This window comes from Oryctolagus cuniculus, chromosome 15, assembly GCF_051225735.1.
Source record: "Oryctolagus cuniculus isolate XC-2025 breed Fujian yellow rabbit chromosome 15, ASM5122573v1, whole genome shotgun sequence".
In the NCBI taxonomy this organism is placed as follows: Eukaryota; Metazoa; Chordata; class Mammalia; order Lagomorpha; family Leporidae; genus Oryctolagus; species Oryctolagus cuniculus.
The window spans coordinates 3,943,570-3,967,546 of record NC_142881.1 but is presented as its reverse complement, the minus strand read 5'-3'; the positions used below and the strand labels follow the sequence as shown (position 1 = coordinate 3,967,546).

At 56.0% G+C, this 23,977-nt stretch overlaps 1 protein-coding gene across 4 annotated transcripts in view; it reads left to right on the top strand.

Annotated features, from left to right (window-relative positions):
• Positions 1 to 23,977, top strand: part of PTPRE (protein tyrosine phosphatase receptor type E) — a 158,101-nt gene that overhangs the window by 37,450 nt on the left and 96,674 nt on the right. For 2 of the 4 annotated variants that reach the window (XM_051833517.3, XM_051833513.3), the window contains one exon: positions 22,508 to 22,530. The exons of 1 other annotated variant lie outside the window; for it this stretch is intronic. The gene's annotated coding sequence lies outside the window, so the exon portion shown is untranslated. Of the gene's footprint in view, positions 1 to 12,751; positions 12,972 to 22,507; positions 22,531 to 23,977 lie in introns of those variants that run through there. One more of the 4 variants, XM_089313812.1, reaches the window with a different exon arrangement.

The following is a 23,977-nucleotide window of genomic DNA, read 5'->3' as shown; positions in this document are numbered from 1 at the left end:
TTCTGTTATGGATCATGCCTTTGGTGTCATATCTAAAAGGCACTGTTATATTTAAGGTCATCAAGATCTTCCATATTATCTTCTCTCTCTCTCTCTCTCTCTTTTTTTTTTTTTTTTTTTTGACAGGCAGAGTGGACAGTGAGAGAGAGAGACAGAGAAAAAGGTCTTCCTTTTGCCATTGGTTCACCCTCCAATGGCCGCCGCGGCCGGCGCGCTGCGGCCTGCGCACCGCGCTGATCTGATGGCAAGAGCCAGGTGCTTCTCCTGGTCTCCCATGGGGTGCAGGGCCCAAGTACTTGGGCCATCCTCCACTGCACTCCCTGGCCACAGCAGAGAGCTGGCCTGGAAGAGGGGCAACCAGGACAGAATCCGGTGCCCCGACCGGGACTAGAACCTGGTGTGCCGGCGCTGCAAGGTGGAGGATTAGCCGCGGTGCTGGCCTCATATTATTTTCTAAGGTGTTACAGTTTTTCAGTCTACATTTAGCTCTGCAGTCCATGTCGAGTTCGGTTTGGCCAAAGGTATGAGGTCTAGATTCTTTCTTTGACGTGAGGATGTTCAGTGGTCCAAGTACCGTGTTGGAAAGACTGCCCTTCTGCCAGTGTGTTGCCTCGGCTCCTTGGTCAAGATCAGTTGGTCGTATTTACGTGGATTTCTTGGCTGTCTGCTGTTCTGCTCCATTGGTCTGTCTGTTCTTCCACCAAAGCCCCACTGTCTTGATCACAGTGACTTTGCCGTGAGCCTTGAAACAGCGTTTGCTCTTCTCCTTTAGTAATGTGTTGAGGGGCCGACACTGTGGCGTAGTGGGTACTGCTGTTGCCTGCAGTGCCAGCATCCCATCTGGGCACTGGTTTGAGACCTGGCTGCTCCACTTCCAATCTTTGCTATGGCCTGGGAAAGCAGTAGAAGATGACTCAAGCCCTTGGGCCCCTGCACCCGTGTGGGAGACCCAGAAGAAGCTCCTGGCTCCTGGCTTTGGATTGGCCCTGCTCCGGCCATTGCAGCCATTTTGGGAGTGAACCAGCAAATAGAAGACCGCTCATTCTATCTGCCTCTGCATCTCTGTGACTTTGCCTTTCAAATAAATAAATAAATCTTTGAAAAAATAGTGTGTTGATTATTCTGGGTCTTTTGTCCTCTCCATATAAACTCTGGGATCAGTTTGTTGATTGCTGAAAAATAACTTGCTGGAGATTTTTGTTGGGATTGCTTTGAATGCATAGATCAAGTTGCAAGAACTGACATCCTGACACTACAAAGTCTCCCTGTTGGCTGGCGCCGCGGCTCACTTGGCTGGTCCTCTGCCTCCAGCGCTGGCGCCCTGGGTTCTGGTCCCTGTTGGGGTGCCGGTTCTGTCCTGGTTGCTCCTCTTCCAGTCCAGCTCTCTACTGTGGCCCGGGAGTGCAATGGAGGATGGCCCAGGTACTTGGGCCCTTCACCTGCATGGGAGACCAGGAGGAGGCACCTGGCTCCTGGCTTCGGATTGGTGCAGTGCGCCGGCCGTGGTGGCCATTTTGGGGAGTGAACTGATGGAGAAGGGAAGACCTTTCTCTCTGTCTCTCTCTCTCACTAACTCTGCCTGTCGAAACAAACAAACAAACAAACAAAAAAACAAGGTCTCCCTGTCTATGAACATGGACTACCTCTCCATTATTGAGTTCCTGCTTGATTTCTGTCATCAGGTTTTGTAGTTTTCATACAGATACTGTACGTATTTTATTTGGTTTGTTCACAGATATTTCATTTTAGGGATGCTAATGTAAAAAGTATTATGTGGGCTTTTCTTTATTTTTAAGATTTGTTAAATTATTTGATAGGTAGAGCAACAGAGAGAAACAGAGATAGATATAGAGAGATACCCACAGTCTGCTGATTGACTTCTCAACTGGCCACAACAGCCAGGGCTGGGCCAGGCTGACACAGTAGCCTGGAACTGCATCTGGGTCTCCCACATGGATGGCAGGAGCCCAAGAAATTGGGTCAACTCTGCTACCTTCCCAGGCACATTCCTAGGGAACTGAATTGGAAGCAGAGCAGCCGGGACTTGAACCTGCATCCAGTCTGGGCTGCTGGTGTCACAAGTGACAGCTTAGCCTGCCATGCCACAATGCCAGCTCCAGTATTGTGTTTCTGATTCAGATTCCACTTGTTAATTTCTGGAATATATAGAAAAATGATGGGCTTTTTATGGTAACCTCCTATCCTGCAGCCTTTATTAGTTCCAAGAGAGTTTTTGGTCACTTCTTTGAGATTCCACGTAGATGACTGCATCACCTGTGACTCAGAGCAGGTTCGTTCCTCACTTTCTGACCTGTGTGCCTTTTATTCCTTTCTCTGTTTGGGGCTTCCATGTGCTCTTGTCAGCTAGGACTTCCAGCCTGACGTTGAAGGAGTGGTGAGGGGGACGGACACTCTTGCCTTGTTCCTGGTCTAAAGAATCCCGTTGCTCGGCTGTTAAGTACGATGTTGGCTGGAGGGTTTTTGCAGATCTGGTTAACCCGTCTTTCACCAGACAATCGTGTGGTTTTCTGCTTTAGCCTGTTGATGTGATGGAGCGTATCAGTTGATCTCCAAACCCTGTGCCAGCCTCTGCAGCCTGCGATACATTCCACTCGGCTGTGGTGTGTAATCTTGATACACTTTGCTCCATTTGTTTGCTAGTATTTTTTCAAAGGTTTTACATCATGTTCCTGAGGGAGATTGGTCCATAGTATTTTCCCACGGTGGGCTTTGGGGTTGGGGTCTGGTGATTTCACTGAGCGGGTGATGAAGTCCTCCTGCTGCTTTTCCTGGCTTTACTTTCGGCATTGTGCTTAGACTCTGAGTGCGCATCCCCAAGAATTTAGTCTCCCTGGTTTATTTTTTTTGGAAACTGCTGAAATAAACTTCGAGAAGACAGTTGCCAAGCAGGCGGGAGCACGGGTGTGTTGTGGGAAGATGCTGCATTCGCCATGATGCACACTTCAGGCAGTCTCGCACTTTCCCTCACTGGCTGGTCCCAGTGTGGTCCCCCCAGCGGTGGGGGGACAGTGGCCTCCCCGAGACCCTGGCTCAGCCGCTTGCCAGGGGGGTGACCAGCCTGGTCTCCCTGTCGCCTTACTCGTAATCCTCCTTTCCCTCCCTTGTGAAATGCAAGGAAGAAGACGACCTAGCAGAAGCTCCGAGAGCATTGTGAAACCGTGAAACTCCTAGCACTGGGCTTGGCAAGCTGCCCACAGCAGCCCTCGTACTTACTACGATTTCGTTCAAGGGGAGGTTTGTTGAAATTCCCTGGTACTGTAGGGGTGGAAGATGTGAAATTTAGTGCCTGTCCTTGTAGAGAATTTGAGCCCCTGGGGACGCCAGTGAAGGTGCAAGAGGCAGGGGTTCGGGGAAGCGAATGAGTGGCAGAAGCAAGTCAGAAAGCGGACCCACCCATCACGTGGGCGTGGCGCCAGTCCCTGGGGCACTCGAGGGAACGGTGCACTTCGCAGAATGGTCAGATGGTGGCACCGGGAGCGGCCACTGCAGGGTGAGGTGGCAGACGTGCCGGGTGGCAGACGCCGTTCCTGCCATCAGCTGCGGCTGCAGGGCACGCCCACACTGTGGACGGCCAGGGAGCGGAGGCTGCGTCCACGGGGGCGGCCCAAGAAGGTGCCAGCCCCGGGAGAGCCTCCTGTGCTTGCCTGTAGCCAGCACTTCTGTTTGCTTGTGGGAAGGCCCTTTCTCAACTGCTTCCGGCCCGGGGCCCCTTTCGTAACTTCTCGGCCTTGGGCACCTGGGCCTCGTGAGATCTCTGTTGCAGCTCAGCTCTCAGCTCTGACAGGTGTGCTCCCCTTCAGCTGGGCCCCTGTGTGGCCCTGGGGCCCTAGACAGCACCTTCCCATCTTTGAAAACTGCAGGAGCCAGTCCACGTCAACTCTGGATCCCTGTGCTCGTGAACCGCCGACATAGGCCATCACCAGGGTCTTGCTGTACTTTATGACGGCTTAGCTCCATGCATCCAAAAAATGCAAAGCTTTTCCTGATAGAGCCAGGTGGCTCCCACTGGCCCTGCTGCCCGCGGTCACAGCGTTCAGATGTCCAGGACCCACTCCCCAGGCAGAGCTGTGGATTTCCGAAGGGGCTGGCTGGTCCCGCACGTGGCCAGTGTGTGTGTGTGGGGGGGGCTTGTTTCAGCCCATGTAAGTGAAGACCAGACCATCAGACAGCCGGCCGAGGGTCCCAGCTGCAGTCTGACGCCTTCCATCATTGCTGGTGACAGCGGCTCCTCCTGGGCGTGGGGTTGGTGGGAGGCGAGAGGACAGCACCTGGCTTGTCGCAAGCTGTCTGTGAGCGCCGGGCATGGAGAATTGAAACCGCGCCTTCTGAGGCTTCCCTGTGCAGGTGGGAGATGGGTGGGAAGGGCAGGATTGGCGAAGGCTGGGACTGGACTTCCTCCGCAAGATGTTGCACCTTCTGCCAGGTCCCAGTGTCTGCCCAACAACGCAGCCATCAGAGGAGGGTCCCTCAGAGGCTATGGGTGACCCTGAACCTGACCAGGAGCCGATGCTGCAGGGGCAGGGCAGAGACAGCCTGTGGAGATGGGCATCTCCTCTGACTGCCCTGGGGGGCCTGTGTCTGCAGGGTTCCAGGCACGGTGGCCCCGGCACTGGCATCCTCTGCAGTGTGTGACTGCCTACCTGGCCGTATGCCTGACCCTCCCAGCTGTCACCTACACGCATTTACTTCCATGTCACCTACACGCATTTACTTCCATGTCACCTACACGCATTTACTTCCATGTCGCCTACACGCATTTACTTCCATGTCACTTACACGCATTTACTTCCATGTCGCCTACATGGGTTTATTTCCATCTCTCCCTCCAGACAGCAGGCAGCACCAAGAAGAGCGGAGGCTGCTGGCTCAGTGCTCCGGGACTGAGCAGGGCCAGGCACCGGTGGGTACTTGGCAGGTGCCTGTTGACGGCATGAATGGGTGAGTGAAGGCACACACGAAACCTGCTTTGCAGGATGCCTAATTAAGAAAGTTCCTGGGATGAGCTTTTTCTGATGCAAAACACTGAAATCCAGGCACAGTTTTCTCATAACCTGCATTTCCTCGACCATTTCAGTCTTTTGCACCGGAATGAACTCATCTTTTAATTCCATTTCCTGTGGACATTTGCAAATCTTCGTCCCTACTGAGGTGTGCGAGAGAGACTTTGGCTCCGCGTTATTACGAGGTTGCTTTAACTGCCTTGAGCAGTAACCATGGATGACCTGTTTTTTAAGCTCTAGGCAGCAGCAGGGGCGCAGTCAATCACTGGCTCTTCCTGGTTTCTGGGGCGCAGGGGTTGGGAGAAGAGCCGCTCCTTGATGCTGAAGGCCCTGCGGGCGGCTGGGGAAGGGGCCACGGAGGCGTGTCCGTGGGGTCCACGGGCCCGGCCCCTCGAGGTCGGCCAGCCCCAGACGCTCTCCCCTGCACCTGTGGGAAGCTGATGCAGGGGAAATGGCAGCAGGGGGCCTGGGCCCCTGCTCCTGGCTCTCCTGCGTGGTGCGGAGACCTCACGAGTTCCCAGCAGCTCAGAGGCAGGGCAGCGCTCTGTCCACCAGCCTGCAGCTCGGCTGAGCAGATGCACGCCCTGGTGAGGAGAAGCCACCTTCCGCTGGCTGTGCCAGGGGCTGAGGGCACAGGTGTGCAGGGCAGGGGATGGGCACCCAGCCAGTTCTGCCCCCACACTTCTACCTCGCAGCCCCTGCACGCAGCCCGGGAGGCCGTCCGTGTACAGGTGAGGGGAGTGAGGGGCCACCCCAGAGGCTCAGAGCTGGGACCAGGTCTGCCCTGCCCGAGGGCAGTGGCAGGGTCTGGGGCACGTCTGAGTGTCCCCATGTGGGAGTGGGATGCAGGCAGCTGCAGTGAGGCTGGGTTGTAGCTCTGTGTCCCGCGTGGCCCAGCACAGCACGCCCCCCCCCCACCACCAGCGGGCAGAAGTGAAGAAACCGTGGCTCAGGCCGCGCCCAGGTGTGCAGGAAGGTGTGCAGGGCCTGGAGAGGCAGGAGCCAGGGCGTGCGCTGTGCAGGTAGAGCTGTGGGTGTCCTGAGGCAGAGTGGACAGTGAGAGAGAGAGAGAGACAGAGAGAGAGAGAAAGGTCTTCCTTCTTGCCATTGGTTCACCCTCCAATGGCCGCTGCGGCCAGCGCACCGCGCTGATCCGATGGCAGGAGCCAGGTACTTCTCCTGGTCTCCCATGGGGTGCAGGGCCCGAGCACTTGGGCCATCCTCCACTGCACTCCCTGGCCACAGCAGAGAGCTGGCCTGGAAGAGGGGCAACCGGGACAGAATCCGGCGCCCTGACCGGGACTAGAACCCGGGGTGCCGGCGCTGCTAGGTGGAGGATTAGCCTAGTGAGCTGCGGCGCCGGCCAAGTCCTAAGATTCTTAGGTTGAGTCGATACCTGGGCCCTGGGGGCCTTGACTGAGGGTTCTGGGCTGAGAAACCATGGCCGGGGCTGGGGAAAGATGTGTTTGGAGACGAGGTCCGTGTACTCCCAGAGAGGTGCCAGCATGTGAACATGCTGATGCCCTATGACACCCTAGGGTCCTTCCCCACCCAGCAGAGGAGCTGGGGCAAGCAGACGCCGCCGCTGGACAGCTGTGCTGGACTCCCATTCTCCATACACACAAGTGGCCAGCAGCCCTGTCTACAGGATCCTCCCATTCCTCCTGGTCTCAACAAGGCACTTCCTACAGGAAGCCTTCCCTGACTGCTGGTGTGGGAGGGGCTGCATCTTCTCAAAGAACCGTGTGTAGAAGTCCATGGAAAAATGGAATTAAAACTTAGTAAGTTTATTGTGGTACAACAAAGTTTGAAATCGATGTGGATTTTTCATAGTACAGATTTCAGTGGTCTTTTTGAAGACTCTCTGTATGCATGGATTTCAAAAAAAAATTTAAACCAAAATAAACTTTTAATTCCATTTTCCATCGTGTTTTTGAAGGACTCTGTCATGTCACTTGTTGACATGAACACATAATTAACCCAGTCTTGGTGCTTGGAAAACGTGTGTGAGTGGACAGGCTTCGTCCTTGGTGGGTAGCAGAGGCCACGGTGCGTGTACTGTGGCACAGGCGAGTTGAGAAACCAAAGTGGGCAGGGAAGGGGTATGCAGTGACTACAGGGGCATCTGTGCCCCCAACCTGGAATAGCAGAGCATGTGTGTGTGTGTGTGTGTGTGGGCGTGTGCATGTATGTGTGCATGTGTGTGTGTGTGTGCGCACGCACAGGTGTGGAAGCCACCGGGCTGGGCAAGCACTGCTCCTTCCTGCTGTCCGGGAAGTCAGCAGCCAGGGCCCAGCGCTCTGCCCCGGGGAGCCTGCTCTGGCCCAGGCTGCAGCCCCAGCGCCGTCTTCAGAGCTGTCCTGCTCCCGTCTGCCTGTGGGGACCAGGCTTTGTCACCTGTTGCCAGGCACCGCCCCTCAAGCTCTCTCAGCCCCTGGAGAAAACCTTCAGGACCAGTGCTGCCCTGGGCTTTAAAATCCTTCCCCTGCTGGTGCTGAGCCCAGGGGTCACCTCGGAAGGTGAAGCTGGTGCCGCGGCAGCCCCGCCCCAGGCTTGAAGATGCCCTGGAGGCGTCTTCTCCCTTGGAGAGATCTGAATGTGTAAACTGTAATCCATAAAAGCCGCTCTTGTACATTTTCTCGACCTAGAACGTACTTACAGGAGAGTATGCAGGAGTCGGAAGTGCACAGTGGTCCAGCCGTGTGACCAGGAATATAGCACGTCCGACACCCCCAGCACCCCTCCCTTCCAGGGGTAACCACGCCCCCACTTCCAGCACCGTAGGCCAGTTTTGCCTGCTTTTGCCTGCTTTTGAACTTTGCATGAATGGGATGGCAGGCGAAGTCAACATGTTGTTATGTTTATGGAGCACCTGCTGTGTGCCAGGCATCGCAGAGCTTGCTAAGGAGCCTGGATGACTTGGTTCTGAACTCCAGGGCCGCACACTCAGTCAAGTCCTCTCTCCAGGGCAAGCAGCATCCACCGCCAGGCGCTGCCACAGCGCTTTCTGTTCTAGTGCTCACCCCCCCCCCCCCCAGTTATTACTGTTCTGGCTTCGTGGAGTAGATCCTCCTGTGGATGTGTGTGGACGTGCCCGTGGGGAGACCTGAGACATCCTGGCCGCCAGTCCTCGGAGGACGTGGGCGGCACTGCCCTGCCCCTCCCTCCCCTCGCATGTGGACACGTGTGAATTCTGCAGGGCACCGTGGGCTCTGTGTGACCACAGAGCTCTCTGCACCCTGGGCTTGAGTAAGCGAGTTATGACACTGAAGACAGGAAGGAGCTACTGGGTTTGGGGGAGGGCACGCAGCACTCAGAAGTCCTCTCCGTGGTGGCCACCGGTGAGCCTGACATCCAGCGAGCATCGGCAGTGAGCAGAGGCCACTGCCTCCCAGTCCCAGGTGCCACGGCCACATCGAGACCATCGGTGAGGCCTGCGTCAGAGCCCAAGGCAGGACGCTGCACCACCTCCATCCTGCAGGCTGGTGTTTCGTGGCCAGTGGTGTCCTCTCCCTCCGGGCAGGGTTGAGACCACCGCCAGTGGGAGCGTGCATTGTATATGGGTGGCTCCTGACTCTGGTGGGTTTGGCTTCGGCTGCTGTCCTCCCCGTATGCAGCCCAGTGATGAGGTTCCTACCGGCTGTGAACCCTGGCTTCTACTCTGGGGAGCCAGGGTTATACCGAGTTTTGTGAAGCCTTGCACGGCAGCATTCGGCGAGGCGGCTTCCTCCCGCCGGGGATGAGAGGTGATGGCCCGTGTGCCTGAGCTGGGCCTGAACATCTCGGTCCAGGAGGCAAAAGCAAAGCACAGTGGCTCCCGCTGTTCCAGTCTGGTGAGAAGGCTGTTGCCAGGTTTTCAGGAAATGTCAATGCTTTTCGGAGTTGGGGAAAGCTGCTCCTGTCGCTGCTGACCACAGGTGGCCGACACCAGCCTGAGCACGTCCTGCGTGACTGCAGCCGGCTTCGCTCTGTGTCTCCATCTCTTTCAGGCTTCTTTTTCCCAGACACTCTTGGGAAGTCCACGGAGGGCCGGGCGTTGTGGCCCAGGGGGTTCAGCCGCCACTCAGGAAGCCTGCTTCCCTATTGGGTTTAAGCGCTGGCTCCTCCACTGCTGAGCCAGTTTCCTGCTGATTCCTCAGGGAACTTAGCAAATGATGTCCCAAGTACTAAGGCCCCCTGCTACCCACGTGGGAGACCTGGAGGGAGTTCCAGGCCCCAGGCTTCAGCCTGGTGCGGCCCAGCTCGTGTGGCCACTTGGGTAGTGAACCAGCAGATGGAAGATTCTCTCCCTCTTTCTCTCTCATTCTGTGTGTGTGTATGTGTGCCTGTGTGTGTCTTCCCCAACCCTTGTCACTCTGCCTTTCAAATAAAGCAGAAAAATAAATCTTTTAAAAGTTCATGGAAAATGGAATTACAAGATAAGTGTATTATGGTGCAGCAAAGTTTGAAATCTGTGCACGTGAGTGTTCAGCTGTTCACGGGAAAGCTGCAGCGTGGATAGCGCTCACTGCACCAGGACGCTGTGGTGGGAGGGGCCAGAGAGTGCAGCGGCCGTGGGGATCGGGGAGATCACACGCGTGTGAGGCGGCCGTGGGGATCGGGGAGATCACACATGTATGCAGTGGACATGGGGATCGGGGAGATCACACGCATGTGCAGCGGCCGTGGGGATCGGGGAGATCACACGCGTGTGCGGCAGACGTGGGGATTGGGGAGATCACACGCATGTGCAGTGGACGTGGGAATGGGGAGATCACACACGTGTGTGGCGGCCGTGGGGATCGGGGAGATCACACGCAAGTGCGGCGGCCGTGGGGATCGGGGAGATCACACGTGTGTGCAGTGGACATGGGGATCGGGGAGATCACACATGTATGCAGTGGACATGGGGATCGGGGAGATCACACGCGAGTGCAGCGGCCATGGGGATGGGGAGATCACACGCGTGTGCTGTCCTCTCCTGTCCTCGGCACCTATGGGGAGTGGCTCTGTGAGGCCTGGCTGCTGCAGACGTCCCCATCTGTAGTGTGGACTCTGAGTGTGGACTTGGCTGGGTCAGGAACCAGCGCGCTTGGTGACCCTGTTCTCCATGTCACTGACTTTGCCCTCGGGGCTGTGGCCTGGGGGGTCCATCCTGAGCCAGGCACCTTGCAGGAAGGCCAGCGTTAGGGAGGTGAGAAGTCCCCTTCCCCACCTCTGTGGGGCGGTGATGGGGTCTGTATTCATTTGCAGCCTCAGCCAAATGTCCAGCGTATCCAGGGTGAAGTCTTTGTTTTTTCCTTGAAGGGGATTGGGTGCTTAGCCTAGTGGTTTGGATACCCCCATCCCACATCCCAGCGTGCCTGGGTTCAATTCCTGGCTCTGGCTCCTAACTCCAGCTTCCTGCCGATGCAGACTCTGGGAGGCAGCCGTGACGGCTCCGTAATAGGGTCCCTGCCACCACGTGGGAGACCTGAGTGAGTGCTCAGTTTCTGCCTCTGGCCCTGGCTGAGTCCTGGCCATTGTGGGAGTTTGGGGAGTGAGCCAGCAGAAGGGGGCTCTGTCTGTCTGTCTTAAAGATCTCTCTGTTTGTCTTTCTCTCTCCCCTTCCTCTCAAATGAATTTTAAACAATTAAGAATAGTCGTAACCCAGGGGTTTTCTGTGGTCCCCAGGCTCGGCTGTGTTTTAGCCTAGACACATGCGGACTGCAGCTGTCAGAGCAGAGGAGAGAGTGCCGGGAGGGTGACCTCACAGTGCTGGGGCCCGTGCCTGACGCTGTCTTCCAGCGACCTGGCACGGAGCTGCTGGCTGGCAGCAAGAACATCCGGGGGCTCAGAAGGCAGCCGTCGCCACGCAAGGGCAGAAAGGGCTCTTACTGCTGTCCTCACGGCTTTGCAGGTGGACGGTCTGTACTTGCAGACACTGCTGGGGTCAGAGCTCCGAGCCTCAAATCTCCTCCTCCTGCTGTCCACCTGCCCGGGCCTGGGTTCCTGTCCTTTGAGGCCAGCTGTGTCTCCTCCCTCGTGTCCTGTCCCCAATGGCATCAAATGCCATTGATGCCATTTCTTGCACTTTCTTGTGCAGTCTGAAGGACCTAATCAGACGCCCCAGACATCCTAGGCGCTGGATAAACACCTGCTGCTCAGCCGACTACCTGTTCTAGCCACAGGTGCCACGATGCCTATCCACTGTCTACACCAGCCTTTTATTCCAACCTCTGGAAGTGGCAGCTTCGACACTTCTCTTGTTCATCCTACAGGCAGCTGCATTTACTGATGGACACTGAAGTTTTCATCATGGCTGCGCTCCCAAGACGATGACCTGATACTGTTTTCCAGATAGTGTTTCTATTTGTGTCATAGGAATTATTTGTGGAAGAAGGATCATCGCCTTTGGATCATGAATGTTTCAAATGATTAGTCATTCCCAAAAATATACCGAAGGTGAAACCTCTCTGGGGCTACTGTTGGGTAGTGTCGACCTCACTAGAATCATTTGCTGTAGCAAAATCCACCGGAGGCATTGGCCTGCTGCACATCTGTGGTCGGATCCACAGGTGCTCAGTGGCCACTCACGGCGGCAGAGGCCTCTGTCGTGTCACAGGCACAGGGGCTGCCTCTGAGTCGTACTGAACAGAGCGTCTCCATGCGCATGAGTGTGTCTGTTGGCAGTGTAGACACAAGGCGGATGAGGCACTCACAGACGGGTGGGCACGTTTGCACAGAGGGCCCACTCCCCACTCGCAGCCCACAGAAGTACCCCTGGAGCCACAGGAAGTCCAGCCCGAGACGCAGTGGCCAGGAGCTGTTGGGAACGTGGACTGATAGTAAGAGACTTGAGTTGGGGTGAGGTCGGGCTCACACCGAGTGGGGACGGGGTGGGGGGAGTTGTCACCTGTGTTCTCTGTTCTAGTTTCTTTCCCCTGTGAGTCTGGGAGTGCCCTCCCGTGCCCCCTGCCCTGGGGTCAGGCGTCAGTGAGATGATCCCTTCCTGCTGTTGGACGCACGGTGGTGCCACAAGGAACAAGGTTCCTCTGTGTGGCCTTGCTGTCATCATGCTGCTCTGTGTTTCCGCTCCTCAATCAAAGGACCACGTGGGTAAGGAGCCACCTGTTGTGGCCCCGTCCTGTCTGGCAGTGAATTTCTGTGAAACCAGACCCCTTTACCCCCAGGACCCCCAGGGGTACCTGAGACCATGGAAAGTGCAAAACACCATGTACACTCTGCATTTTCCTATGCACTCGTATTTACGGTGAAGTTTAATTTATAAATCAAGCACAGTAACCAGTAATAGAGCAATCATAGCAACATGCTGTAATGAAGCTCTTGTTAAGTAAAATCAGGGCCACTTGAACGCAAGCACAGTTATACGCTGACAGTTGATCTGCTAACGATACGGCTGCTTTGTGACTGGCGGGGGGTGGTGTGTACAGCGTGGAGACGCTGGAGAAACAGGGTTCGTGTCCTGGACAGGGTGGAGCTAGGCTCTTGGGGAGCTCACCACGCTACCCAGAGGTTGTACAATGAGAATCTTATGAATTATTTTAAAATTTTTTATTTATTTACTTGAAAGGCAGAGTTACAGAGAGAGGGAAAGACAGAGAGATCTTGCCTCTGCTGGTTCACTCCCCAAATGGTTGTAATGGCCAGGACTGGGCCAGGCCAAAGCCAGGAGGCAGGAACTCCATCCATGTCTCTCCTGTGGGTGGCAGGGGTCCACACACTCAGGCCGCCTTCTGCTGCTTTCCCAGGCACGTTAGCAGATCAGCGGTGGAGCAGCCAGAACTCAAAGTCGCTCTCATGTGGGATTCCGGAGTCGCAGGCTGCAGCTTAGCCCACTGTGCCACAACACCAGTCCCAAGAATTACCTTCGTTTCTGCAATTTCCCGCTTAATATTTTGACCACGGAAGACAGAGTCACAGTGGAGGAGGGGGTGAGCTTGGGGAGAGCGGACTACTGGACTTCTCAAGGTGATTATTGAGGTATGCGTGTGTCTCAAAGTTGAGTTTGATGGAGAGGGCTGGTTGGACTCTCGGCAGCTGTAGAATGAGACTCCCAACGCGCCGTTGGCCAAAGATCCTAACCAGGAGGGCAGGCTGCTTGCCCTGCCAGTCAGGGGTTCCTGCCGATGGCCGGGGGCCCGAGGGGTTTCCCTCACCCTCTGAGACCACTGGCAGTATCAGGTGCAGCAGTGAGTCTCATGTGGTCTTCCCAGAGCTCTGGCAACCAGCCCGACAGAGACTTTTATTTGAAGTTGCCTGTGGAGTTCAGATGCATTTGGGGCTGGCCATATTGCAGTGTGCTTGGCCGGGACACACCCCGTGTCTGGGGGCTGCTCACAGGAAGGACTGGGGTTTTCCTAACGCGGGAGACATTCTGGCCCCGTGGCACAGAGCCTGGGCTCTGGAGTCTGACCGAGCCGCCTTTGGATCCTGCCTCACCCTCTTGCTGGCCCGTGTGGCCTCCTGCGTGTGGCTGCAGGGTCATCGGGAGGATGAAACAGGACCCTGTGTGCGTGGTGACTGGCACGGTGCCCAGCGGGTCGCTTGTCCTGAGGGAGGTGATTGATGGCAGCAAGTCAGTGCCATTCTACCCTGGGCTGGGGTTGTCTTTCTCTCTCTCCAGGGCTCACCCTCAGTCTCCAGACTCTGGGCAGTGTGGTCTCATCCGATCACCACGACACATCCACGTGGGGGGTAGGCATCAGTGACCTCCAGTGCAGAGGCCCCCGAAGCTCAGAGGGCTCAGAGGACGTGCCCAAGCTGTCCGGTCTCGCTCTGTGTCGGGCAGGGTGCTGGCTTGAGAGCTCACGCTGCTTCCTCCTCCCTCCCCGGAACCGTGGGTTTCAGGGAAGACCACTGCCAGTGCAGGGGGCAGGGGAGGCCCCGGGATCCCCGCTGGTGTGTGTGTGCACCCCACTCGGCCCCCAGCCTGCAGCATCAGTGCACTTATGCCAAGGCCTGGGACCCCCCAGCCTGCAGAGCACGGCAGGTTGATACAGCCGTTTTGAGTGATTCCTTGAGTTGGAAAGAGACTGGTTTTCCCTGAGATTTGAGGCTGTGCCGCCTTGCCCAGCAGGAGAGGAGCACTGACCTTCACAGGTAGACAGACAACGCCCGCCAAACATTGCACTCTTGTTGCAGAAGATTGTTCCAGAATGCGCGTAGCATATTTTGGTTATAAGGCTGTTTTTGTTTCCAAATGAATACTGCAGTGTTCTGTGAGGAGGAGGGACTCATTGCAAGTTCACAGACCTCTGCCGTGGGGGAAGTAGGAGCCTGTCCTCGGCGATGCTTTGTCTCCAAGTTCCTGCTCATGGCTTCCTCCACTCTCTGCCCTGATCGACCACTGGCCTCTTCTCCATGCATTTGAAAGGAGTCTCCTTCATGAACTGGCTTAAGTGGGCCGGGCCAGCCAGCTCGGTGAGGAAGGAGGGATTCACAAGCCAAAATTTTGAGGGTGCTTGGGCAAGTAACTGGCTGATGGCAGATCTTTCATTTACCTAGTTTCCTGGTGGCTAAAATCTCTGCCCTGAGTCCCATGTTCCCGAAAAGGAGTTTGCGATTGCGGGATGGTTTTGCCTTCTTCTAGGGTGTTGCTGCGTCGTCTGAGTCTCAGAAGCATCTCCGGCGTGTGCGTGAGGGGTGCCTCCTGCATCACTTCCGTTGGCACCCGCCCTCGTGAGCAGCAAACCTTCCCAGGCCAGGAACCGGGTTCAAGGACCCCGGGAGTTCTTTCCCCATTTCTCCAGGGCTGTGGCTCTGCTTCCTCCATCTTTAGCCTCCCCTCAGTTCCCTCCCTCCTGCCCCAAGTGCACCTCTCTCCCTCACCTAGGCTGCTTGTGGGGCTTCCGTGTTGGTCAGGGGCCCACGGGCCATGCCCAGCCTGCCCCTGGCCTGCTCTGCAGCCTCCATGGTGACCTCACTGCCCAGAGCAGCTTTTAGACTTCTGCAGCCCCTCAGGGCTTCACCCCACAGACCCTTGCAGAGCCCCCGCCCTGTGCACCCCCATTCCAGATCCCCATCAGTGGTGTGCTGAGTGTTCACCGAGTGCCGAGCTCGGCTCTGGGTCTTCATCTCCTTTGTCAGCCAGCAAAGGAAATGTCACTCCTGCTTTGCAGGTGAAGAAGTCCAGGCTCAGAAGTGTAAGTGACGGGGCCAGCGCTGTAGTGCAGTGGCTAAGCCTCCACCTGCGGTGCCAGCATCCTACAGGGGCACTGGTTCTAGTCCCGGCTGCTCCTCTTCCAATCCAGCCCCCTGCTATGGCCTGGGAGAGCAGTAGAGGATGGCCCAAGTGCTCGGGCCCCTGCACCCACGTGGGAGACCAGAAGAAGCCCCTGGCTTCAGATCAGCCCAGCTCCAGGGGTCGCAGCCATTTAGGGGGTGAACCAGAGGATGGAAGACCTTTCTCCCTGTCTCTCCCTCTGTAATTCTACCTCTCAAATAAATAAATAAAATCTTTAAAAAAAGGAGTGTAAGTGATGACTCCAGGTCAGGATTCAAGTTGCCACGGTCCCCCCTTATCCGTGGGGTGTGTACCGCTCTGTATGAGCATGCGTGGGTCTTTTCCCGTACACACGTGTTGTACTCATGAGAATGTTCGGTTTATAAATCAAGCACAATGAGAGGAACAGTAACAGTAGTGCAGATAGACCAGCCACCGCGATAGTCTGTAGTAGAGAGTGCTTTAAACTCACGAGTTGCTTGCTGAGAGCATCGTCCATTGACTGTCGTTAGGCTGTGGTTGAGAGTGGGCTCCTGGAGCCACAGAGCGCTCTGCGGCAGGTCAGCGGGGCCGGCAGCGTCTGCGCCTTCCTCAGCGCCCGCGAGCTCGCTGGCCACCTGGCCTGTCCCTGAGTTCTGCCTGGAGTGACTCCCAGCCAGGTCCCCTGCTGCTGCTTCCTCCCCCTGGGCCCTGGGCTCGCCCCTGGCGTTTCAGTGATCCGCTCACAGGCCTTCCTCTTGGAAGTCTTTCAGGGTGAAGATCTCGAGGTTCTGTCCAGGTACTTTTGTAAATTCTAAATTCCCGGCACTCGGTGCAGCCCTTACACAGGGTGGGTGCCCAGTGAATGGTAAATGCTGGTTTAGCATATCTATTCCTTCTCCAACTTGTGGCTCCTGAGGTGTTGGGTTGCACGCGGGACCTTTTAGACGATAAAGAAGTTCAAGGGGAGATCACGGCTTCCATTCAGAAAGTACAGAGCGGGTGGTGGACGTGTTTGGGTGACCGTTTGGTACCTGTGCACCATGGGTTCGGCCAGCCTGGGTCTTGCCTCTGTCCGTTATCCTCCCACCCAGTGTTGCTATGAAGGAGAAGTTGGAGAAAGAGGACACAGACACACAGAGGACGCAGACACACAGAGAACGCAGACACACAGAGAACGCAGGCACACAGAGAACACAGGCACACAGAGGACACAGACACACAGAGGACACAGGCACACAGAGGACACAGAAACACAGAGAACGCAGACACACACAGGACACAGGCACACAGAGGACACAGGCACACAGAGGACACAGACACACAGAGAACACAGACATACAGTGGACACAGGCACACAGAGAACACAGGCACACAGAGAACGCAGACACACAGAGAATGCAGACACACAGAGAACACAGACACACAGAGGACACAGACACACAGAGGACACAGACACACACAGGACACAGACACACAGAGAACACAGGCACACAGAGGACACAGACACACAGAGAATGCAGACACACAGAGAACACAGACACACAGAGGACACAGACACACAGAGGACACAGACACACACAGGACACAGACACACACAGGACACAGGCACACAGAGAATGCAGACACACAGCGGACACAGGCACACAGAGGACAGAGACACACACAGGACACAGGCACACAGAGGACACAGACACACAGAGAACGCAGACACACAGAGGACACAGACACACAGAGGAGGTGGCCAGGAGCAGCAGGGGTCAGGGGAGCCTGGGGGCAGGGCAAGATGCTTGAGTGGGGTCTGCAGCTTTGGGTGGTGGGGGGCAGCAGGGGCACAGGGGGCCGCTGTGGCACGTTTGGGGGATGGCGAGATGCAGTTCTGAGTGAGGGAGGGCCCTCCAGGACACGGCCCACGGTGGGTTCTGTGGGTCCTGCGGCCCTTCCCGGGGACCGTCCAGCTCTGTGACAGCACCAGAGGCTATGAACCCGCAGGGCTCTCCTTACCCACGTTGGTCTGATCGGCAGAGATGCCATTTCCATTATTCCTTAGTGATAGCTGCTATTTCAGGGTAAAACTGCGTGTACTGGTACTCGTGACGCAGCACATTTTGTGTGTCCCTCTGCCATTCACACAGGATTGATGGTGACCAGCACTCTGAAGTATAGCCGCAATCACCAGTTTAAATGGACGGGCTTCCTGCGTGTCTCCTCTTGAGTGTTGCGTTACCATTGGTGTCGCAGCCCCCACCTGAGCACCTGTCATGGCCCCAGAGAGAGGGGGAGGGAGAGGGAGGAGGGACCAGGCCCTGTCCCTGAGGAATGCTTGCTGGCCAGCTCCATGCACCCAAGACAGAGACAGTGTCAGGTACAGTGTGATCCGGGCTCTGACACAGGCGATCATGGAGGCCTTTGGGGCCGGGTCTTCACTGCCCCCCACCCCCCAGCTGGGTCTTCACGGCCTTCTCCGATCGTCCCCATCGGTGGAGACATCTGGGTTTTTCAGGGGTGGTTTGGGCCCCTTCAGTCTCCACTGGTGCTCATTAAGCCCATCTGGGGTGCCAACCTTGGGGATTTTAGAAAAGCACCAGGAAAGTAAGGGAGGCCGGTGCGCTCCTCTGGGCAACAGCAGGCTTGGAGTCACGGTGCTCCCTGGTGCTCCTTCCCGACACCGAGAAATTCACCTGCAGACAGTCGTGGATGCCTGCCCTGGGCCAAGAGCTGCGGAGAGACGCGTGCGTGCCCAGCACCAGGAAGTGGGCACGGCTGTCACTCTCACCTCTGGGGCCGGGACAGGGCCCTGTGACTGCGGGGGCAGCGCCGATGCACACGGCTGAGCTCCCAGAGTCCATGCTGATGGTCACGGACATCACAGGCAGCAGCGAGGAAGGCGGCAGGCACCTGCCCCTGCAGGAGGGGGCCCTCGGCTTGCGGGCCTGCCTGGTCTGCACCTGCAGCCGAGGAGTCGCTGGAGAAGTGCCACTGTGCTCGTGCTGGGCATCGGCCCTGGTGCACCCCCAAAGGCTGCCCGTGCTGTGGATGGAGCCCTGCTGTCTGTCACAGGCTGACAGAGTGGCTGATGAGAAGATGGAAGCTTTTTCTAGCCTTCACAGTACTGTTTGGGGATTTCTCTCTTTTTCCAAGGTGGCCTGAGGCTGCGGAGTTCAGGTTCTCCCAGACTCACTCATTTCAGGGAGGGGCTGCTCCTCTCTGCCTGACCCAGCACTCAGAACTCTCATGCGTTAGAAGATGCAGAATTAGCAGCTTTGCCTGTGCCTGGCAGGTGAGCAGGGTGCTGGGAGACGAAACCCCCGCAAGCAGAGTGGGTCGCCGGGCAGAGGGCAGGGCCAGCCTCAGGGCTGGTCTGGGCTCCCATCCTGACTCCACACCCTGGGCTCTGGCCAGTCCAACTAAAGGAATGGCCATGGCCAGGGTGCTGAGTGCCGCCCCGTTCTGAGGACGAATGGCCGTTCTTGCCACGCGGGGCTGTGAGCAAGGACCAGGTCTGCCCGGTGTCTCAGAGGAGCAAGGCCGCTGGGCGTGGCCACAGCATGTGGCACTTAGTGGCATGAAGCGGACTTTTGTGCGCCCCTGCTTCTTAATTCATGAAAGTTGACATTTTAGATACATTTACATGTAGAAATGTGTGTGCAAACAATTTCCAAATAAAATGTCAGCGAGCAGCCAAGCGTTTCTTAGAAATGGCCGCCCGTTCAAAAGAGAAGCCACAGATGCAGAAAGCACTCGGGCCCAGAATGCCGCCCACTCGGATGTTTCTGATGCTTTAGGCCAAGGGTGTGAATAAAAGATATTTTATTCCTGGGTTTGGAAAGACTGGCCGGTTCTGTCCATCTCAGACATATTTTTAATTTTTGCCTTGCATGGAGCAGTTTCAGCAGACTGCTTCTAAACGCTGCAGCTTTGTTTCCTTCCGCACGAAGTTTGGATGCACGGGAGCTTTGCTCGGACTTTCCGTATCTTGTGAGCGGTCAGGACCAGCCCAGCAGCAAGGCCACTTCCGGCAGGAGCACTCACAGCTGACCTCGCCCGCCCTCCCCGTGCCTGGGTGGATTTCCCCCGTTCCGATGTGGTCACCCGGCCTCTCTCCCCGGGCCCTGCTGGGCTTCCTCCCTGGAAGCTGGGAGCCCAAGCTGCAACCCTGTGGCCAGGCTCGTCCAGGCCTCTGCCATCCCGGCCACTTTCAGAGACCCACCTCTCCCCCCGGGAGGCTGTGGCCAGCCTGGACCTTTCTAGATCTTTCTGCAGCATGAGAACGCCGGTGCTGCAAGAGATTTGAAGGCTTTGTTGGGTTCACTGCTGCCCTTGACAGAGTGTCGTTGCCAGGCTCCCCCTGCCTGTAGACGAGCCCAGACACTAAGAACATAAAGAAAGGAGGCAGTGCCTGCTTGAAGGACTCACGGCCTCACCACCCGCACAAGCAATAGCACCGGCGCGGGCGGCTCTCCCGAGGACGGGCTTGGTGTTACAGGGGCTCCGCCAGCTCGCCCTGCCCTGTGACACTGGTGAGGGGTCCCCACACCTCGGCGTCCCCACCCTTGGCGTGGCTTCCTTTTGCATCCCAGGAGAGTGGTGAGATGCGGGGCAGACCTCGCCACAGCAGGCCCGAGGAGCCACCGGCATTTCTCCTTCCCGTTGCGGGAGGCTGGGGCCCTCCCTGATAAGGCCAGGAACCTCCCCAGCTTGTGGAAGGATGCTGTGCAAGAGCCGCCGTGGCCTGCTTCCCGGATCTGCCGTCCTGAGCCAGCCTCCCCCCGCCCCATCTCCTCACGAGCTTCTTGAATTCCCATTTTCAGAGGTTTTGCTCAGCGCTGCTTCGGCCACCTGCGCGGGGCCTTGGCCTGAAGGAAGTGTTCTCCTGGTGGGGGCCTATCTTTGGGGGAGTATTTTGGTTTTGCTCTAATTCTGTAAAGTTGTGGTTTTGTGCTGTGATGTGCGAACCACAAACCAATACCAGGCATCATCTGTTTGCTGGGCTCACTGTTCAGAGCATTCTTGCTTTGTTCTCAAAAGCAAGTTCAGAGTTTAATTCCGAAGTGTTATTGGTGCTTGAGTGAGGTTTGGCCAGCCATGGTTGGCGTCCCCGCCCGGCTCCACACCACACCGAGGTCCTCCTCACCTGTGGGCTGGCTGGACCCCAGCCGCAGCCCGGCTCCCGACGCTTCTGCACTGCACTGGGCGTTGTCTCACTAAGCGAGCAGCGCTGCATCGGGGACGGCCTTGAGCGTTCTGTCAATGCCTGCCACTCCCAGCTCTCCCCTCGCTTGGTCCCAGGTGAACACCACACGTCACTGTGTCTAGGTGGGTTCTTCCCTGCCTCTTCTTGGGAATAGGAATGAAAGTTACGCGTAAAAATCGACAGTCTCCAGGGATACCCGGTGACCACCTGCCACCCAACCCACCAGGGCCCTGCTGTTGGGGACCCTCCCCACCCCGACTTCATGGGACTCGGCAGGTTGTCTCCCAGCTGCTTGCCGTAGCTGCCCAGGTGGACGCAACAGCCTGGCGTAGAGTGGCTTTCGCGTTGTTTTTCCAGTTGTTCATTGTTAGTGAATATAAGTGCTGTTCATTTTTATATGTGAACACTGTATCCTGTCCCCTAAACTCATGGCTTAGGTTTAGGAGCTTTCTTGTGGACTCTTTTTTTTTTTTTAAATATTTATTTATTTATTTGAAAGTCAGAGTTACAGAGAGAGAAGGAAAGGCAGAGAGAGAGAGGTCTTCCATCAGATGGTTCATTCCCCAATTGGCCACAATGGCCGGAGCTGCGCCAATCTGAAGCCAGGAACCAGGAGCTTCTTCCAGGTCTCCCATGTGAGCTCTGAGGCCCAGGAACTTAGGCCAACTTCTACTGCTTTCCCAGGCCATAGCAGAGAGCCGGATCGGAAGTGGAGCAGCCGGGAGTCAAACCCACACCCATATGGGATGTGGCACTGCAGGCAGTGGCTTTACTGGCTAGGCCACAGCGCCTCTTGTGGACTCTTCAGTATTTTCTATGTAGTCCGCTCTGTCATCTGAGAATGAAACTTTGTTATCTTTTGTTCCAATTCTTATGTCATTGATTTCTTTTTCTTGCCTTATTGCACTGGTTAAGGTTTCTAGTACAACGTAAATATGAATGTTAAGAGAAAATACTCCTGCTTTGTTCCTAGTCTTAGAGGGAAACATAAAGAATGTTGCCAGTGATGGATTTGTTCGTGTAGATCTAAAATTCCTTAGGAACCAAATCATTTCTTCTGCTCTTTGGCTGCAGACATACTTTACAGTTCAACTTCTAACGAATGAAAAAATAAAAATTCACAGCCATTTGTTATAATTATGTATGTAACATCTTCTTTGTATTTGCTTTAAAATATCTAGCCTATTTGGTAGACAAACACCATGTACTGCATTAGCTGTTTAAAAACAGTGACCATGGAAGCATGGTTGTATTCCTAGCTGTGCGGGTGTTCGGGAGCCACCGAGCAGGGTCTCCACCTGCAGCAGACCGTGGCCTGACAGCCCAGGGATGAGGCAGCTGGGTTGACCCCATACAAGAACATGGCAGCTGCGGCTGGATGAATGCAGACGAATGGGTACACAATAGAATATTAGCCAACCATACGTGCACAGGCCTCAAAAATATGGCAGGCGGGAGAAGGCACAAGGCCACAGAGTCAGAGGCCATTTGCATGAAATGCCTGGGACAGGCAGATGTGCAGAGGCAGAAGGTGGATGAGTGGTTGCCACAGGACGGGGGAGACTGGGGCTGGGAGCTAATGGGGTGATGGGCATGGCCTTCTTTTTGGATGATGACAATGTGTTCAGACTACAAGGATGCTGCAAATGTTGTGAATATGCTAAAAATCATTGAACTTGATGGTATATAGAAAGAACACAGGGGCTAAATGAGTGGGAATGAGCAAGCTGCATAAGGATTGATGGAGATCGGGGAGGTGTTCCCCGAGCTAGCCAGGTTCTTAAGGGGTTTCTCCATGAATAACGATGGAGGGGACTGTTTTGGGGAGAACGTGGTGGCCTGTGATGGACGGAGACTCTTGGGAGGGGCAGGCACTGGGGGTCTGAGTGACAGCACTCCCCACCACTGGTAGTAGAGCCCACAGGAGAAGAACAACCTGCTGAAAGCCAAAGGAACTTAACATCTCGCTAGCAGGGGCTCGAGACGACCCGAACCGCAGAGCAGAGAGGGGCAGCTCCAGCCTGGACTGTGGAGGTTGAAGTGGCCTGAATTAACAGCTGCCTCCTGTAAACCCAAACTAACTCCTCTCTCTCTCGTCTTCTCTTTCAGATTATAGCCTTCGCTTTCCCTTGGTGAGTACAAAACTTTTTAAAAGTTATCTCGGATGGGTGGCTAGCTGTAAGAAATGGGTGGGCTTTTACTGCTAGAGAAGCGATGTTTTCTGGAGACCGAAGGCACGTGGTCAGCGTGTTGCGTTTGGATGTTATGCCTTAACGTGCGCGAACGGGCTCATGCCATGTTCCTGGTTGCCTCACCCGGAGAGGGTGCGGCCTGGCTCAGTGCTGGGTGCCTGAGATGTCCGGCGTCCCCATGCACCCCCGTTGCCGACTCCTCACTCCATTCCACGGGCCTCATCTCCGCACGCACGTTCAGCACTGCACATGATCGTGTTGGCGGTCATTGCTTCTGAAGTTGACCTGCTGTGACAGGCGCTTGTCTGTGTTGTGCTCTGGTAAACAGAGTGTCGGTGTCACATAATTCTATGCCTCTTGGAGTCTAGGTAACGGCACAATTCCTTGGCTTTGATGTCCTTAGAAAAAGAAAACTTCAAACAGCATAGGTGCTTTGTGATCTCTGCTTCGTCAGCTCGGTGCTGTTAGGTTTCTTGAAGAGAGCAGGGGCAGGGGGAGGCTGGGAGGGGTCTGAGGGTCTTCAGAGGCTGCCGTGAGCAGGCGGGGAGCGCCAGGGGTCCCTGGCCTGTGCCCTTGTCGAAGCCCGGGGTGCTGGCAGTTGGGAGGCTCTGTTTCTGGAGTGAGAAGTTTATCTTTGTTCTGGAGTTCATTTAAGGTCAGTGGGTCTGGTCTCCCCCGGCTGGCTCCTCTTTTAGACCGTGCACCCTTCGTGGCATGATTCCTTCCAGGTGTCACCACCTGTGGCTGCCCCTGGTCTGGGCAGATGCGTGTTGGTGCCGAGACACCTCCCCTCTCTGGGGAAGGACCGCTGAAGACAACCAAGAAGTCAGCACGCCCCAGAGGAAGGCAGACTCTGCACCCCACCAGCTAGCCGTGCTGTCCTTGTCCTCCATGGCCAGGCTGGCCATTGTTGATGCTGAATGTTGCCGTGTCATCAAAGAGGAGGATCGGGGTGGGCGTTGTGCTACTGTGGGTTAAGCCGTTGACCACCTCCCATACTGGGCACCAGTTTGCACCCTGGTTGCTCCACTTCCGATCCAGCCAGCTCCCTGCTAATGCACCTGGGAAAGCAGCAGCAGATGGCTCAGGTGCTTGGGCCCCTGCACCCATGCGGCAGATCAGGATGGAGTTTCAGATCTCTCCCTCTCTCTCTCCTCTCACCCTGCCCCCCTCTCAAATAAAGAAAGAAATCTTAGCAAAGAGGCAGATCGTTGCTATAAAGGAGTTTATGGGAGAGACTTAATCACCAGAAGCCTGTACTCCCTTCACTGCCTGGGAACCCTGAGAGCGGTAGTGGCTCCTTCCCGGCGTTTTGAATGCAGACTGAACATCAAAAAGCATCAAAACAGATCAAACACTGCACCTGCTTTCTGTGCGCCTGCTGTGC